This window comes from Sesamum indicum, linkage group LG1 (assembly GCF_026168435.1).
Source record: "Sesamum indicum cultivar Baizhima isolate 11 linkage group LG1, ASM2616843v1, whole genome shotgun sequence".
In the NCBI taxonomy this organism is placed as follows: Eukaryota; Viridiplantae; Streptophyta; class Magnoliopsida; order Lamiales; family Pedaliaceae; genus Sesamum; species Sesamum indicum.
Genome location: NC_142657.1, coordinates 6,057,821 through 6,074,507, shown reverse-complemented (window position 1 = coordinate 6,074,507; position 16,687 = coordinate 6,057,821). Strand labels below are relative to the sequence as shown.

At 32.7% G+C, this 16,687-nt stretch overlaps 3 pseudogenes; all 3 read left to right on the top strand.

Annotated features, from left to right (window-relative positions):
- The first annotated feature begins 4,092 nt into the window (after positions 1 to 4,092).
- On the top strand, positions 4,093 to 5,016 carry LOC105180084 (adenylate isopentenyltransferase 5, chloroplastic pseudogene; annotated as a pseudogene).
- Positions 5,017 to 6,419: 1,403 nt separating this feature from the next.
- On the top strand, positions 6,420 to 7,190 carry LOC105180085 (adenylate isopentenyltransferase 5, chloroplastic pseudogene; annotated as a pseudogene).
- Positions 7,191 to 11,370: 4,180 nt separating this feature from the next.
- LOC148789386 (adenylate isopentenyltransferase 5, chloroplastic pseudogene) lies at positions 11,371 to 12,294 on the top strand (annotated as a pseudogene).
- Positions 12,295 to 16,687: the final 4,393 nt, after the last annotated feature.

Here is a 16,687-nt window from a genome sequence, read left to right as displayed (position 1 = left end):
TCAATTATGTACGTTCGTGCATATGAACAATTAGTATGATCAGCAAAATTTTGTAGTTCTACTGATATACTGAGTTAAAATTCATGGCAGTACATTTAGTGTGAAAGCATTAATATTCAATGCTTTGATCAACGAAATACATATGTAATCTAATTTATACAAATTTAAACTCATGTCTGTTCGATTGGCATTATCAACAAGAAATATATATAATCCTATTTGCGTCTAGTTAAACTTGCCAATTCATTTAGTACGATCAACAAAAGAAGTAATCCTTACTCAAACTAAATTCATACTCACTTCCATATGAGTATGATCAACGAAGGACGTAATCCGTACTCAAACTAAATTAATACATACTTTAATATTATGCTTCTACATATGTATGAACAAAATTTATTATCTCTACTTATACCAATTAAACTAGTGTTCGAGCAGTTAGTGTGATTATTAAAATGTTAAATCCTACTTATTTGTATAGGTATAAAAATACAGTTTCTGTCTTGTAATTTATGAGGGGCTGTCATTTTTTGTCCTACAGAAGTTATGATAATTAGTTTTTACAAGACTGAAATTATAAAAATTATAGAATTAATAGAATTAAAATTACTAAAATAATTAGTGTTATCAATAAAATATAAGTAAAAATACTATGGGTGAGTAGGTGGATATAAATGTACACATATATATTTGGAGTTCTTGAAGAAAGTTGAAAATTATATCAAGTTATTCGCGATTGCACTTGAGGTTGATGTATAAATTTGTAATACGGATATATTAGTATAAGATGACTAACACGACTTGTGATTGCATGTTAATATTTATGATATCTATAGAAGCGTATTAATCATCGCAATATTCTTGAATATGAACGAGGAATAAGATTTGTGATTAATTCTTGTAACATTTATCTAAGTTAATAAAACTCATATACGTATATTTATGGTACTTCCATCAAGGAAATATTTAGTCCTAGTTACCAAATTAAACTTTATTTATAGAATTATTTTGAAATATAATCCTACTCATATCAATTTAAAGCTCATGTCAGTACAATTAATATGTCAAGTAAAGTTGCAAATTGTCTAAATAATAAATGTGAATATATTAATGATGTTTGTCTCAATAAAGTATAATATAGTCTTGTGCGAACGTATTTATACCAAGTAAAAATTCATGTTCCGTGTATTTATTATGATCATCAAGTGAAAAGTCGTGTACGTGCAATTATTGTGGTGTACCAAAGAAGTTATTATGTTGGTCCAGTCTAAAACCAATGTTCGTACAATTAGTTTACAAGCATAATGTGATGCTTTTACTAACAAAATATATATGCACCTTCTTGCATATGAACAATTAGTATGATCAACAAAATTATGTAGTTCTACTTATATAATGAGTTAAAATTCATGGCAGTAGAATTAGTATGAAAGCAAGAATATTCAATGCTTTGATCAACGAAATATATATGTAATCCCATTTATATTAATTAAAACTCACGCCCGTGCGATTAGCATGATCTATAATAAATATATTTAATCCTATTTGCAGCTAGTTAAAAGTTGCCGATACATTTAGTACGATCAACAAAAGATGTAATCCCTACTTGTTATAATTTGTAGCCTAATGACTTATTAAAAGGCCGACCTTGGCAGCCCAATTACCTGACCCACCTAGCGGCCCACAACCGACCCGGTAACCCGACCCATCCAATCTACCTAATTATATCACACCCCTAGCCCTAAATCTCAGTTTCCCTCTTATTTGTTTTTTCTGCGCTGTCTACTTTCTCTCCTGTTCGAATCCTCACTGTGATTTTCTACCTTCTGTTCTCCGAGAGCCATGGCCATTTTCATAAACCACTCTAATGGTTTAGGAAAGCCATCAATGTTTTCCTTTTCACACCTGTTTCCACCCCATTAAATAGGGGATTCTCCCTTTCAGCTAAAACATGAATCAAGCTGTTTATCTCCTTCACCATTCTCCAAGTTCTTTGTGAAATATTTTGTAGGGGTCTCTATGACCGTGTGATATTGAGATCTGAGTGATCGGAGTTGTGGTCGGGTTCTTGGTTTGTGGAGTTACCGTGAGTCGGTTCATTGTGGAAACAGTGCCTTGAAACCGTATTCCTTTATCGAGATATTGGATCTAGCTGCTTTAAGCATGTTAATCACTATACTGTTGATTTAATTATTTCATTATTTCTTTCATTTGTTATTATCATTTAAGTTGTATATTGGCCTGTAATAATCGTATGGTGTTTCGTACTCCAAGTTTTGTAATAGTTGGATAGGATTTTCTAGTGATTTCCGCTCTATACTACTCAAACTAAATTTATACTCACTTCCATATGAGTATGATCAATGAAGGAGGTAATCCATACTCAAAATAAATTTATACTTACTTCCATATGATGCTTCTACTATGCATGAACAAAATTTATAATTTTGACAATTTTAGTAATTTATATTAACTGTTCAAACATTAGTTTAATTTGTATAAGTAGAGATAATAAATTTTGTTCGTACATATGTAGAAGCATCATATGGAAGTAAGTATTAATTTAGTTTGTGTACGGATTATATCCTTCGTTGATCATACTCATATGGAAGTGAGTATTTGATTCGTTTGAGTAGGAATTATATCTTTTGTTGATCGTACTAAATGTATCGGAAAGTTTTAACTAGTCGCAAATAGGATTATGTATATTTCTTTTTGATGTGCATAGGGATAAAGTAAATCAAATTATTCGTGATTGCATTTGAGATAGATGAATAAATGTATAATGTGAATATATTAATATAAGATGACTAACACGAATTGTGATCGCATGTTACCATTTATGATATCCATAAGAGCATATTAATCATTGCTATATTCCTGAATATTAACGAGGAATAAGTTGTGTGATTAATTCCTGTAACATATAATGAAGAATTCATGTAAAATAATTCAGGAAACTAAATTACAACTGCATACAATAGCGTTATTACAAAACTAAAACAAAATAAACTAAAATAAATGGATCAATCAGTAACATCAACGGATGGATACTGCAACTTAATTACTTTCATATAAATCATGGACTACAAAATGTCCAAATACATGAATCAATTGCATATAGTAACAATTACAAGAATAGTATAATTAACATTCAGAATTTGTTCCAATTAAATTTCAGTAAATCTAAATAAGAGATAAAATCTGTAGAACACATTTATTAACGTTAAATTAATATCGATTTTGTCATTATAATATATCTTTTTTTCATATATAGTAGGTTGACAAATTAATGAGGATACTTTTTGAGATTCAAAATTCAATTTTGTAAACTCACTTGACTTTACTCAAAAGCAAATCCTACGTAAGATATGGATAATCACTACGTACTTTGTCATTATCTTTTAATTTCTCATAATTTTTTTCTCATTCAATATCGTAAAATTACTCATTATACATCCTAAGAATAATTTTTTACAAAAAATAATTATCGATGGATTTATTGCGTCTCTTATGGTACCTGCACGGTGTAGATTTTGACATCTTAATTATGATTAGTATTTGTATTATCTTTTTACGACAGCTTCGCAATAATTAATGATTCTTTTCCTATTCCGTAAATACAGTAAAAAATACTGTAATTTGGACAGAGCCTTACTCATGATTTATTTGAATTGTTATATAGTAAGTGGATAGGGATAGGGGTGTAGTTATTACCATGAATGGCTTGATTTGTTCTACATTATGTGTACGTATGTGTGTATAAATACCCCCCTACACATCCTATGTTTCTTCATGTTTCAAACAATTGTCCAGGTAATTTCTTTCACATCAATGAAACTTGTTCGTGATTCTCTCTAGAGCACACAAATGTTTGAAGTTTTTCTTCAAACAAATCGTTTTGAAGAAGAGAAATTAATCCAAGAGTTGAGAAGGGCTTGTCACTCTATGATAGATAGATATTCTAAAATAGTAGATTGTATTTGGTACAAGTTTTGTTTTAGAGTATTCTAACACGTGTCCTTTTTCTTTTTTTATTTGTGTGATGAAATTGACAGGTGTTACAAAACGTAAAAGTAATTACCAATTAAAATGTCGATCTCCGCTTGGAAGCCAGCACAATCTAGCATGACAAACTTTTCAGTTCGGGGCATGATGAACAAGCACCAAGGGAAGGATAAGGTGGTGGTGGTATTGGGTGCCACTGGCACAGGCAAATCGTGCCTGGCGATAGACCTGGCCACCCGTTTCGGGGCAGAGGTCATTAACTCGGACAAAATTCAGGTCTACAAGGGCCTTGACATAGTAACCAATAAGGTGAGCAATGAGGAATGCCACGGCGTGCCGCACCATTTGCTCGGAATCATTGATCCCGAGGTGGATTTCACTGTACATGATTTTGTGCATCTTGCATTGCTGGCTGCTGACTCCATCGTACAAAAGAATCGGTTGCCAATCATTGCTGGAGGGTCCAATTCCTTCATACAGGCACTTGTCACTGACAACACTGAGTTTTCCTCCAAGTACGAGTGTTGCTTTCTCTGGATGGACGTGGCGATCCCGGTCTTGCACTCGTACGTGTCGAAAAGGGTTGATCAGATGGTGGATAGCGGGTTGGTGGAGGAGGGCAAGGCATTTTTTGACCCAAAAATTCGTGACTATGATTATGGGATTAGGCGTGCCATCGGGGTCCCCGAGATGGATGAATTCTTCTGGAGTGAGGGTCTAGTCGATGGTGAAACTAGGGCTAAGCTTCTTAAGGCAGCTATAGATGAAATTAAGATGAATACTTGCAAATTAGCTTGCCGTCAAGTTGAAAAGATCTTGAGGATGAGGGAGGAATTTGGGTGGCAGATCTATCGGTTAAACGCCACAGAGGTATTCCTTCGATGTGGTGGAGATGCTAATGATGCATGGGAGAACTTGGTGCTGGAGCCGAGTACGAACATGGTGGCTCGTTTCATTTGCAAAGAAAACATAGATCCGAAACCTAATGCATATGAACAATTAGTATGATCAATTATGTACGTTCGTGCATATGAACAATTAGTATGATCAGCAAAATTTTGTAGTTCTACTGATATACTGAGTTAAAATTCATGGCAGTACATTTAGTGTGAAAGCATTAATATTCAATGCTTCGATCAACGAAATACATATTTAATCCAATTTATACAAATTTAAACTCATGTCTGTTCGATTGGCATTATCAACAAGAAATATATATAATCCTATTTGCGTCTAGTTAAACTTGCCGATTCATTTAGTACGATCAACAAAAGAAGTAATCCTTACTCAAACTAAATTAATACTCACTTGCATATGAGTATGATCAACGAAGGACGTAATCCGTACTCAAACTAAATTAATACATACTTTAATATTATGCTTCTACATATGTATGAACAAAATTTATTATCTCTACTTATACTAATTAAACTAGTGTTCGAGCAGTTAGTGTGATTATTAAAATGTTAAATTCTACTTATTTGTATTGGTATAAAAATACAGTTTCTGTCTTGTAATTTATGAGGGGCTGTCATTTTTTGTCCTACAGAAGTTATGATAATTAGTTTTTACAAGACTAAACTTATAAAAATTATAGAATTAATAGAATTAAAATTACTAAAATAATTAGTGTTATCAATAAAATATAAGTAAAAATACTATGGGTGAGTAGGTGGATATATATGTACACATATATATCTGGAGTTCTTGAAGAAAGCTGAAAATTAAATCAAATTATTCGCGATTGCACTTGAGGTTGATGTATAAATTTGTAATACCCATATATTAGTATAAGATGACTAACACGAATTGTGATTGCATGTTAATTTTTATGAAATCTATAAAAGTGTATTAATCATCGCAATATTCTTGAATATGAACGAGGAATAAGATTTGTGATTAGTTCTTGTAACATTTATCTAAGTGAATAAAACTCATATACGTACATTTATGGTGCTTCCATCAACGAAATATTTAGTCCTAGTTACCAAATTAAACTTTGTTTATAGAATTATTTGGAAATATAATCCTACTTATATCAATTTAAAGCAAATGTCAGTATAATTAATATGATCAAGAATAGTTGCAAATTGTCTTAATTGTAAATGTGAATATATTAATGATGTTTGTATCAATAAAATATAATATAGTCTTGTGCAAACGTATTTATACCAAGTAAAAATTCATGTTCCGTGTATTTATTATGACCATCAAGTTAAAAATCGTGTACGTGCAATTACTGTGGTGTACCAAAGAACTTATTATGTTGGTCCAGAGATTGTACTAAAATAAAAGATTGTATTTGGTACAAGTTTTGTTTTAGAGTATTCTAACACGTGTCTTTTTTTTTTTTTTATTTGTGTGATGAAATTGACAGGTGTTACAATAAGTAAAAGTAATTACCAATTAAAATGTCGATCTCCGCTTGGAAGCCAGCACAATCTAGCATGACAAACTTTTCAGTTCGGGGCATGATGAACAAGCACCAAGGGAACGATAAGGTGGTGGTGCTATTGGGTGCCACTGGCACAGGCAAATCGCGCCTGGCGATAGACCTGGCCCCCCGTTTTGGGGCAGAGGTCATCAACTCGGACAAAATTCAGGTCTACAAGGGCCTTGACATAGTAACCAATAAGGTGAGCAATGAGGAATGCCGAGGCGTGCCGCACCATTTGCTCGGAATCATTGATCCCGAGGTGGATTTCATTATACATGATTTTGTGCATCATGCATTGCTGGCTGCTGATGCCATCGTACAAAAGAATCGGTTGCCAATCATTGCTGGGGGGTCCAATTCCTTCATACAGGCACTTGTCACTGACAACACTGAGTTTTCCTCCAAGTACGATTGTTGCTTTCTCTGGATGGACGTGGCGATCCTGGTCTTGCATTCGTATGTGTCGAAAACGGTTGATCAGATGGTGGATAGCGGGTTGGTGGAGTTGGGCAAGGCACTTTTATACCCAAAAATTCGTAACTATGATTATGGGTTTAGTCGTGCCATCGGGGTCCCCGAGATGGATGAATTCTTTCGGAGTGAGGGTCTAGTTGATGGTGAAACTAGGGCTAAGCTTCTTAAGGCAGATATTGATGAAATTAAGATGAATACTTGCAAATTAGCTTGCCATCAAGTTGGAAAGATCTTGAGGATGAGGGAGGAATTTGGGTGGCAGATCTATTAGTTGAACGCCACAGAGGTATTCCTTCGATGTGATGGAGATGCCAATGAAGCATGGGAGAAATTGGTGCTGGAGCCGAGTACGAACATGGTGGCTCGTTTCATTTGCAAAGAAAACATAGATCTGAAACCTACTGCATATGAACAATTAGTATGATCAATTATGTACATTCGTGCATATGAACAATTAGTATGATCAGCAAAATTTTGTAGTCCTACTGATATACTGAGTTAAAATTCATGGCAGTACATTTAGTGTGAAAGCATTAATATTCAATGCATATGTAACAAAATACATATGTAATCCAATTTATACAAATTTAAACTCATGTCTGTTTGATTGGCATTATCAACAAGAAATATATATAATTCTATTTCCGTCTAGTTAAACTTGACGATTCATTTAGTACGATCAACAAAAGAAGTAATTCCTACGCAAACTAAATTAATACTCACTTCCATATGAGTATGATCAACGAAGGATGTAATCCGTACTCAAACTAAATTAATACATACTTTAATATTATGCTTCTACATATGTATGAACAAAATTTATTATCTCTACTTATACCAATTGAACTACTGTTCGAGCAGTTAGTGTGATCATTAAAATGTTAAATCCTACTTATTTGTATAGGTATAAAAATACAGTTTCTGTCTTGTAATTTATGAGGGGGTGTCATTTTTTGTCCTTCAGAAGTTATGATAATTAGTTTTTACAAGACTAAAATTTATAAAAATTACAATAGCATTAAAATTACTAAAATAATTAGTGTTACCAATAAAATATAAGTAAAAATACTATGGGTGAGTAGGTGGATATAAATGTACACATATATATTTGGAGTTCTTGAAGAAAGTTGAAAATTATATCAAGTTATTCGCGATTGCACTTGAGGTTGATGTATAAATTTGTAATACGGATATATTAGTATAAGATGACTAACACGACTTGTGATTGCATGTTAATATTTATGATATCTATAGAAGCGTATTAATCATCGCAATATTGTTCAATATGAGCGAGGAATAAGATTTGTGATTAATTCTTGTAACATTTATCTAAGTTAATAAAACTCATATACGTACATTTATGGTGCTCCCATGAACGAAATATTTAGTCCTAGTTACCAAATTAAACTTTGTTTATAGAATTATTTTGAAATATATTCCTACTCATATCAATTTAAAGCTCATGTCAGTACAATTAATATGATCAAGAATAGTAGCAAATTATCTTAATTATAAATGTGAATATATTAATGATGTTTGTATCAATAAAGTATAATATAGTCTTGTGCGAACGTATTTATACCAAGTAAAAATTCATGTTCCGTGTAATTATTATGACCATCAAGTGAAAAATCGTGTACGTGCAATTACTGTGGTGTACCAAACAAGTTATTATGTTGGTCCAGTCTAAAACCAATGTTCGTACAATTAGTTTACAAGCATAATGTGATGCTTTTACTAACAAAATATATATACCTTCTTGCATATGAACAATTAGTATGATCAACAAAATTATGCAGTTCTACTTATATACTGAGTTAAAATTCATGGCAGTAGAATTAGTATGAAAGCAAGAATATTCAATGCTTTGATCAACGAAATATATATGTAATCCCATTTATACTAATTAAAACTCATGCCCGTGCGATTAGTATGATCTACAATAAATATATTTAATCGCTACTTGTTATAATTTGTAGCCTAATGACTTATTAAAAGGCCGACCTTGGCAGCCAAATTACCTGACCCACTTGGCGGCCCACAACCGACCTGGTAACCCGACCCATCCAATCTACCTACTTATATCACACCCCTAGCCCTAAATCTCAGTTTCCCTCTTATTTGTTTTTTCTGCGCTGTCTACTTCCTCTCCTCTCCGAATCCTCTTATTGATATTCTGCCTTCTGTTCTCCGAGAGCAATGGCCTTTTTCATAAACCACTCTAATGGTTTAGGAAAGCCACCAAGGTTTTCCTTCTCTACCACTGTTTTCACAACTTTAAATAGGGGATTCTCCCTTTCGGCTAAAACATGAATCAAGTTGTTTTTCTCCTTCACCATTCGCCAAAGTTCTTTGTGAAATATTTAGTAGGGGTCTCTATGACCGTGTGATAGTGAGATCTGAGTGATCGGAGTTGTGGTCGGGTTCTTGGTTTGTGGAGTTACCGTGAGTCGGTTCATTGTGGAAACAGTGCCTTGTGACCGTATTCCTTTATAGAGATATTGGATCTAGCTGGTCTAAGCATGTTAATCACTATACTATTGATTTAATTATTTCATTATTTCTTTCATTTGTTATTATCATTTAAGTTGTATATTGGCCTGAAATAATCGTATGGTGTTTCGTACTCCAATTTTTGTAATAGTTAGATAGGATTTTCTGGTGATTTCCGCTTTATACTACTCAAACTAAATTTATACTCACTTCCATATGAGTATGATCAACGAAGGAGGTAATCCAGACCCAAAATAAATTTATACTTACTTCCATATGATGCTTCTACATATGAATAAATAAAATTTATAATTTTGATAATTTTAGTAATTTATATTAACTGTTGAAACACTAGTTTAATTTGTATATGTAGAGATAATAAATTTTGTTCGTACATATGTAGAAGCATCATATGGAAGTAAGTATTAATTTAGTTTGAGTACGGATTATATCCTTCGTTGATCATACTCATATAGAAGTGAGAATTAGATTAGTTTGAGTAGGGATTACATCTTTTATTGATCGTACTAAATGTATCGGCAAGTTTTAACTAGTCGCAAATAGGATTATGTATATTTCTTTTTGATGTGTATAGGGATAAAGTAAATCAAATTATTCGCGATTGCATTTGAGATAGATGAATAAATGTATAATGTGAATATATTAATATAAGATGACTAACACGAATTGTGATCGCATGTTAACGTTGATGATATCCAATAAAGCATATTAATCATTGCTATATTCCTGAATATTAACGAGGAATAAGTTGTGTGATTAATTCCTGTAACATATAATGATGAATTCATGTAAAATAACTGAGGAAACTAATTTACTACTGCATACAATAGCGTCATTACAAAACTAAAATAAAATAAACTAAAATAAATGGATCAATCAGTATCATCAACGGATGGATAATGCAACTAAATTACTTTCATATAAATCATGGACCACAAAATGTCCAAATACATGAATCAATTGCATATAGTAACAATTACAAGAATAGTATAATTAACATTCAGAATTTGATCCAATTAAATTTCAGTAAATCTAAATAAGAGATAAAATCTATAGAACACATTTATTAACGTTAAATTAATATCGATTTTGTCATTATAATATATGTTTTTTCGTATATAGTAGGTTGACGAATTAATGAGGATACTTTTTCAGATTCAAAATTCAATTTTGTAAACTCACTTGACTTTACTCAAAAGCAAATCCTACGTAAGATATGGATAATCACTAAGTACTTAGTCATTGTCTTTTAATTTCTCATAATTTTTTTCTCATTCAATATCGTAAAATTACTCATTAGACATCCCAAGAAAATTTTTTTACAAAAAGTAATTATCGATGTATTTATTGCATCTCTTATGGTACCTGCACGGAGTAGATTTTGACTTCTTAATTATGATTAGTATTTGTATTATCTATTTACGACAGCTTCGCTATAATTAATGATTCTTTTCCTATTTCGTAAATACAGTAAAAAATACTCTAATTTGGACATAGCCTTACTCATGATTTATTTGAATTCTTATATAGTAAGTGGATAGGGATAGGGGTGTAGTTATTACCATGAATGGCTTGATTTGTTCTACATTGTGTGTACGTATGTATGTAAAACTACCCCCCTACACATCCTATGTTTCTTCACGTTTCAAACAATTGTCTAGGTAATTTCTTTCACATCAATGAAACTTGTTTGTGATTCTCTCTAGAGCCCACAAATGTTTGAAGTTTTTCTTCAAACAAATCGTTTTGAAGAAGAGAAATTAATCCAAGAGTTGAGAAGGGCTTGTCACTCTATGATAGATAGATATTCTAAAATAGTAGATTGTATTTGTTACAAGTTTTGTTTTAGAGTATCCTAACACGTGTCCTTTTTCTTTTTTTATTTGTGTGATGAAATTGACAGGTGTTACAAAAAGTAAAAGTAATTACCAATTAAAATGTCGATCTCCGCTTGGAAGCCAGCACAATCTAGCATGACAAACTTTTCAGTTCGGGGCATGATGAACAAGCACCAAGGGAAGGATAAGGTGGTGGTGGTATTGGGTACCACTGGCACAGGCAAATCGTGTCTGGCGATAGACCTGGCCACCCGTTTCGAGGCAGAGATCATCAACTCGGACAAAATTCAGGTCTACAAGGGCCTTGACATAGTAACCAATAAGGTGAGCAATGAGGAATGCCGCGGCGTGCCTCACCATTTGCTCGGAATCATTGATCCCGAGGTGGATTTCACTGTACATGATTTTGTGCATCATGCATTGTTGGCTGCTGATGCCATCGTACAAAAGAATCGGTTGCCAATCATTGCTGGAGGGTCCAATTCCTTCATACAAGCACTTGTCACTAACAACACTGAGTTTTCCTCCAAGTATGGGTGTTGCTTTCTTTGGATGGACGTGGCGATCCAGGTTGTCCATTCGTACGTGTCGAAAAGGGTTGATCAGATGCTGGATAGCGGGTTGGTGGAGGAGGCCAAGGCCTTTTTTGACCCAAAAATTCGTGACTATGATTATGGGATTAGGCGTGCCATCGGGGTCCCCGAAATGGATGAATTCTTCAGGAGTGAGGGTCTAGTCGATGGTGAAACTAGGGCTAAGCTTCTTAAGGCAACTATTAATGAAATTAAGATGAATACTTGCAAATTAGCTTGCCGTCAAGTTGAAAAGATCTTGAGGATGAGGTCGGAATTTGGGTGGCAGATTTATCGGTTGAACGCCACAGAGGTATACCTTCGATATGGTGGAGATGCCAATGAAGCATGGGAGAAATTGGTGTTGGAGCCGAGTACGAACATGGTGGCACATTTCATTTGCAATGAAAACATAGATCCGAAACCTACTGCGTATGAACAATTAGTATGATCAATTATGTACGTTCGTTCATATGAACAATTAGTATGATTAGCAAAATTTTGTAGTCCTATTGATATACTTAGTTAAAATTCATGGCAGTACATTTAGTGTGAAAGCATTAATATTCAATGCTTTGATCAAACGAAATACATATGTAATCCAATTTATACAAATTTAAACTCATGTCTCTTTAATTGCCATCATCAACATGAAAAATATATAATCCTATTTGCGTCTAGTTAAACTTTCCGATTCATTTAGTACGATCAACAAAAGAAGTAATCCCTACTCAAACTAAATTAATACTCACTTCCATATGAGTATGCTCAACGAAGGATGTAATCCGTACTCAAACTCAATTAATACATACTTTAATATTATGCTTCTACATATGTATGAACAAAATTTATTATCTCTACTTATACCAATTAAACTAGTTTTCGAGCAGTTAGTGTGATCATTAAAATGTTAAATTCTACTTATTTGTATAGGTATAAAAATATAGTTTCTGTCTTGTAATTTATGAGGGGGTGTCATTTTTTGTCCTACAGAAGTTATGATAATTCGTTTTTACAAGACTAAAATTATAAAAATTAAAAACTTAATAGAATTAAAATTACTAAAATAATTAGTGTTATCAATAAAATATAAGTAAAAATACTATGGGTGAGTGGGTGGATATATATGTACACATATATATCTGGAGTTCTTGAAGAAAGTTGAAAATTAAATCAAATTATTCGCGATTGCACTTGAGGTTGATGTATAAATTTGTAATACGGATATATTAGTATAAGATGACTAACACGAATTGTGATTGCATGTTAATTTTTATGATATCTATAAAGGCGAATTAATCATCGCTATATTCTTGAATATGAACGAGGAATAAGATTTGTGATTAATTCTTGTAAAATTTATCTAAGTTAATAAAACTCATATACGTACATTTATGGTGCTTCCATCAACGAAATACTTAGTCCTAGTTACCAAATTAACCTTTATTTATAGAATTATTTTGAAATATAATCCTACTCATATCAATTCAAAGCTCATGTCAGTACAATTAATATGATCAAGAATAGTTGCAAATTGTCTAAATAATAAATGTGAATATATTAATGATGTTTGTCTCAATAAAGTATAATATAGTCTTGTGCGAACGTATTTATACCAAGTAAAAATTCATGTTCCGTGTATTTATTATGATCATCAAGTGAAAAGTCGTGTACGTGCAATTACTGTGGTGTACCAAAGAAGTTATTATGTTGGTCCAGTCTAAAACCAATGTCCGTACAATTAGTTTACAAGCATAATGTGATGCTTTTACTAACAAAATATATATGTACCTTCTTGCATATGAACAATTAGGCAACAAAATTATGTAGTTCTACTTATATACTGAGTTAAAATTCATGGCGGTAGAATTAGTATGAAAGCAAGAATATTCAATGCTTTGATCAACGAAAATATATATGTAATCCCATTTATACTAATTAAAACTCATGCCCGTGTGATTAGCATGATCTACAATAAATATATTTAATCCTATTTGCAGCTAGTTAAAAGTTGCCGATACATTTTGTACGATCAACAAAAGATGTAATCCCTACTTGTTATAATTTGTAGCCTAATGACTTATTAAAAAGCCGACCTTGGCAGCCCAATTACCTGACCCACTTGGCAGCCCACAACCGACCCGGTAACCCGACGCATCCAATCTACCTACTTATATCACATCCCTAGCCCTAAATCTCAGTTTCCCTCTTATTTGTTTTTTCTGCGCTGTCTTCTTCCTCTCCTCTCCGAATCCTCTCTGTGAATTTCTGCCTTCGGTTCTCCGAGAGCCATGGCCATTTTCATAAACCACTCTAATGGTTTAGGAAAGCAACCAAGGTTTTCCTTCTCTACCACTGTTTTCACCCCTTTAAATAGTGGATTCTCCCTTTCGGCTAAAACATGAATCAAGCTGTTTATCTCCTTCACCATTCGCCAAAGTTCTTTCCGAAATATTTAGTAGGGGTCTCTATGACCGTGTGATACTGAGATCTGAGTGATCGGAGTTGTGGTCGGGTTCTTAGTTTGTGGAGTTACCGTGAGTCGGTTCATTGTGGAAATAGTGCCTTGTGACCGTATTCCTTTATCGTGATATTGGATCTAGCTGCTCTAAGCATGTTAATCACTATACTGTTGATTTAATTATTTCATTATTTCTTTCATTTGTTATTATCATTTAAGTTGTATATTGGCCAGTAATAATCGTTTGGTATTTCGTACTCCAATTTTTGTAATAGTTGGATAGGATTTTCTGGTGATTTCCGCTCTATACTACTCAATCTAAATTTATACCCACTTCCATATGTGTATGATCAACGAAGGAGGTAATCCATACTCAAAATAAATTTATACTTACTTCCATATGATGCTTCTACATATGTATGGACAAAATTTATAATTTTGACAATTTTAGTAATTTATATTAACTGTTCAAACACTAGTTTAATTTGTATAAGTAGAGATAATAAATTTTGTTCGTACATATGTAGAAGCATCATATGGAAGTAAGTATTAATTTATTTTGAGTACGGATTATATCCTTCGTTGATAATACTCATATGGAAGGGAGTATTAGATTAGTTTGAGTAGGGATTACATCTTTTGTTGATCGTACTAAATGTATCGGCAAGTTTTAACTAGTCGCAAATAGGATTATGTATATTTCTTATTGATGTGCATAGGGATAAAGTAAATCAAATTATTCGCGATTGCATTTGAGAAAGATGAATAAATGTATAATGTGAATATATTAATATAAGATGACTAACACGAATTGTGATCGCATGTTAACGTTTATGATATCCATAAAAGCATATTAAGCATTGTTATATTCCTGAATATTAACGATGAATAAGTTGTGTGATTAATTCCTGTAACATATAATGAAGAATTCATGTAAAATAATTCAGGAAACTAATTTACTACTGCATACAATAGCGTTATTACAAAACTAAAATAAAATAAACTAAAATAAATGGATCAATTAGTATCATCAACGGATGGATACTGCAACTTAATTACTTTCGTATAAATCATGGACCACAAAATGTCCAAATACATGAATCAATTGCATATAGTAACAATTACAAGAATAGTATAATTAACATTCAGAATTTGCTGCAATTAAATTTCAGTAAATCTAAATAAGAGATAAAATCTGTAGAACACATGTATTAACGTTCAATTAATATCGATTTTGTCATTATAATATATATTTTTTCATATATAGTAGGTTGACGAATTAATGAGAATACTTTTTCAGATTCAAAATTCAATTTTGTAAACTCACTCAATTTTACTCAAAAGCAAATCCTACGTAAGATATGGATAATCACTAAGTACTTTGTCATTATCTTTTAATTTCTCATAATTTTTTTCTCATTCAATATCATAAAATTACTCATTATACCTCCCAAGAATAATTTTTTACAAAAAATAATTATTGATGGATTTATTGCATCTCTTATGGTACCTGCACGGTGTAGATTTTGACATCTTAATTATGATTAGTATTTGTATTATGTTTTTACGGAGCTTTGCAATAATTAATGATTCTTTTTCTATTTCATAAATACTGTAAAAAATACTGTAACTTGGACAGAGCCTTACTCATGATTTATTTGAATTGTTATATAGTAAGGTCATGTTTGCTAATGAGAATTAGCAAGGATATCCGACATTATCGGGGTTTGCTCATCGTTTACTTGCGAAAGCCGTAGCCTGGTATAACAAGCGCTAGGCCTTGTATTGCGGTTGATAAAACGCTAGATATATATCCGGGCTGCGGGGGTTGGATTAGAATCCTTGCCTGTTATCCCACTTTCATGCACCTTCGGAAATTATGTTTATATCCTGAAAATTACACTGGAAATGACCAAATTGCCCACTCCCACCTACCGATTTCAATTCTCTGTCAGTTTTCATTTCCCACCAACTACGTGTACCTCATTTTGAAACTTTCCTCTGGAAGAGTGCTTCGGCACCCACACTGTTTTTCCGTCGGCGAAGTCTGTAATCCCGTCCGTTCACTTGTATGTGGCTGAGACATTGACTGTATATCTCTATTTTCATATTGAACTTGTTGGTCCTCCATTGTTTTTTCTTTTTCCGAAACGCATTTTCTGTTGTAAAGTCATTCATTTTTGTGTTATTCTTAACATTAGTTTTTTTTCTCTTTTTCCGGCAAAGCATCTGTCACGGAGTTGCCGACTAAGCTGTTCTCTCGATGATCTGACCTACTCTGTGAATATCTCTATGGTTGTCTTGGGATTACTACTGGATCTGATGGTGAGTACTTGTGAAACCCTTCTCCGCACCCCTACTAACATTTTCTTCGCAACTTTTA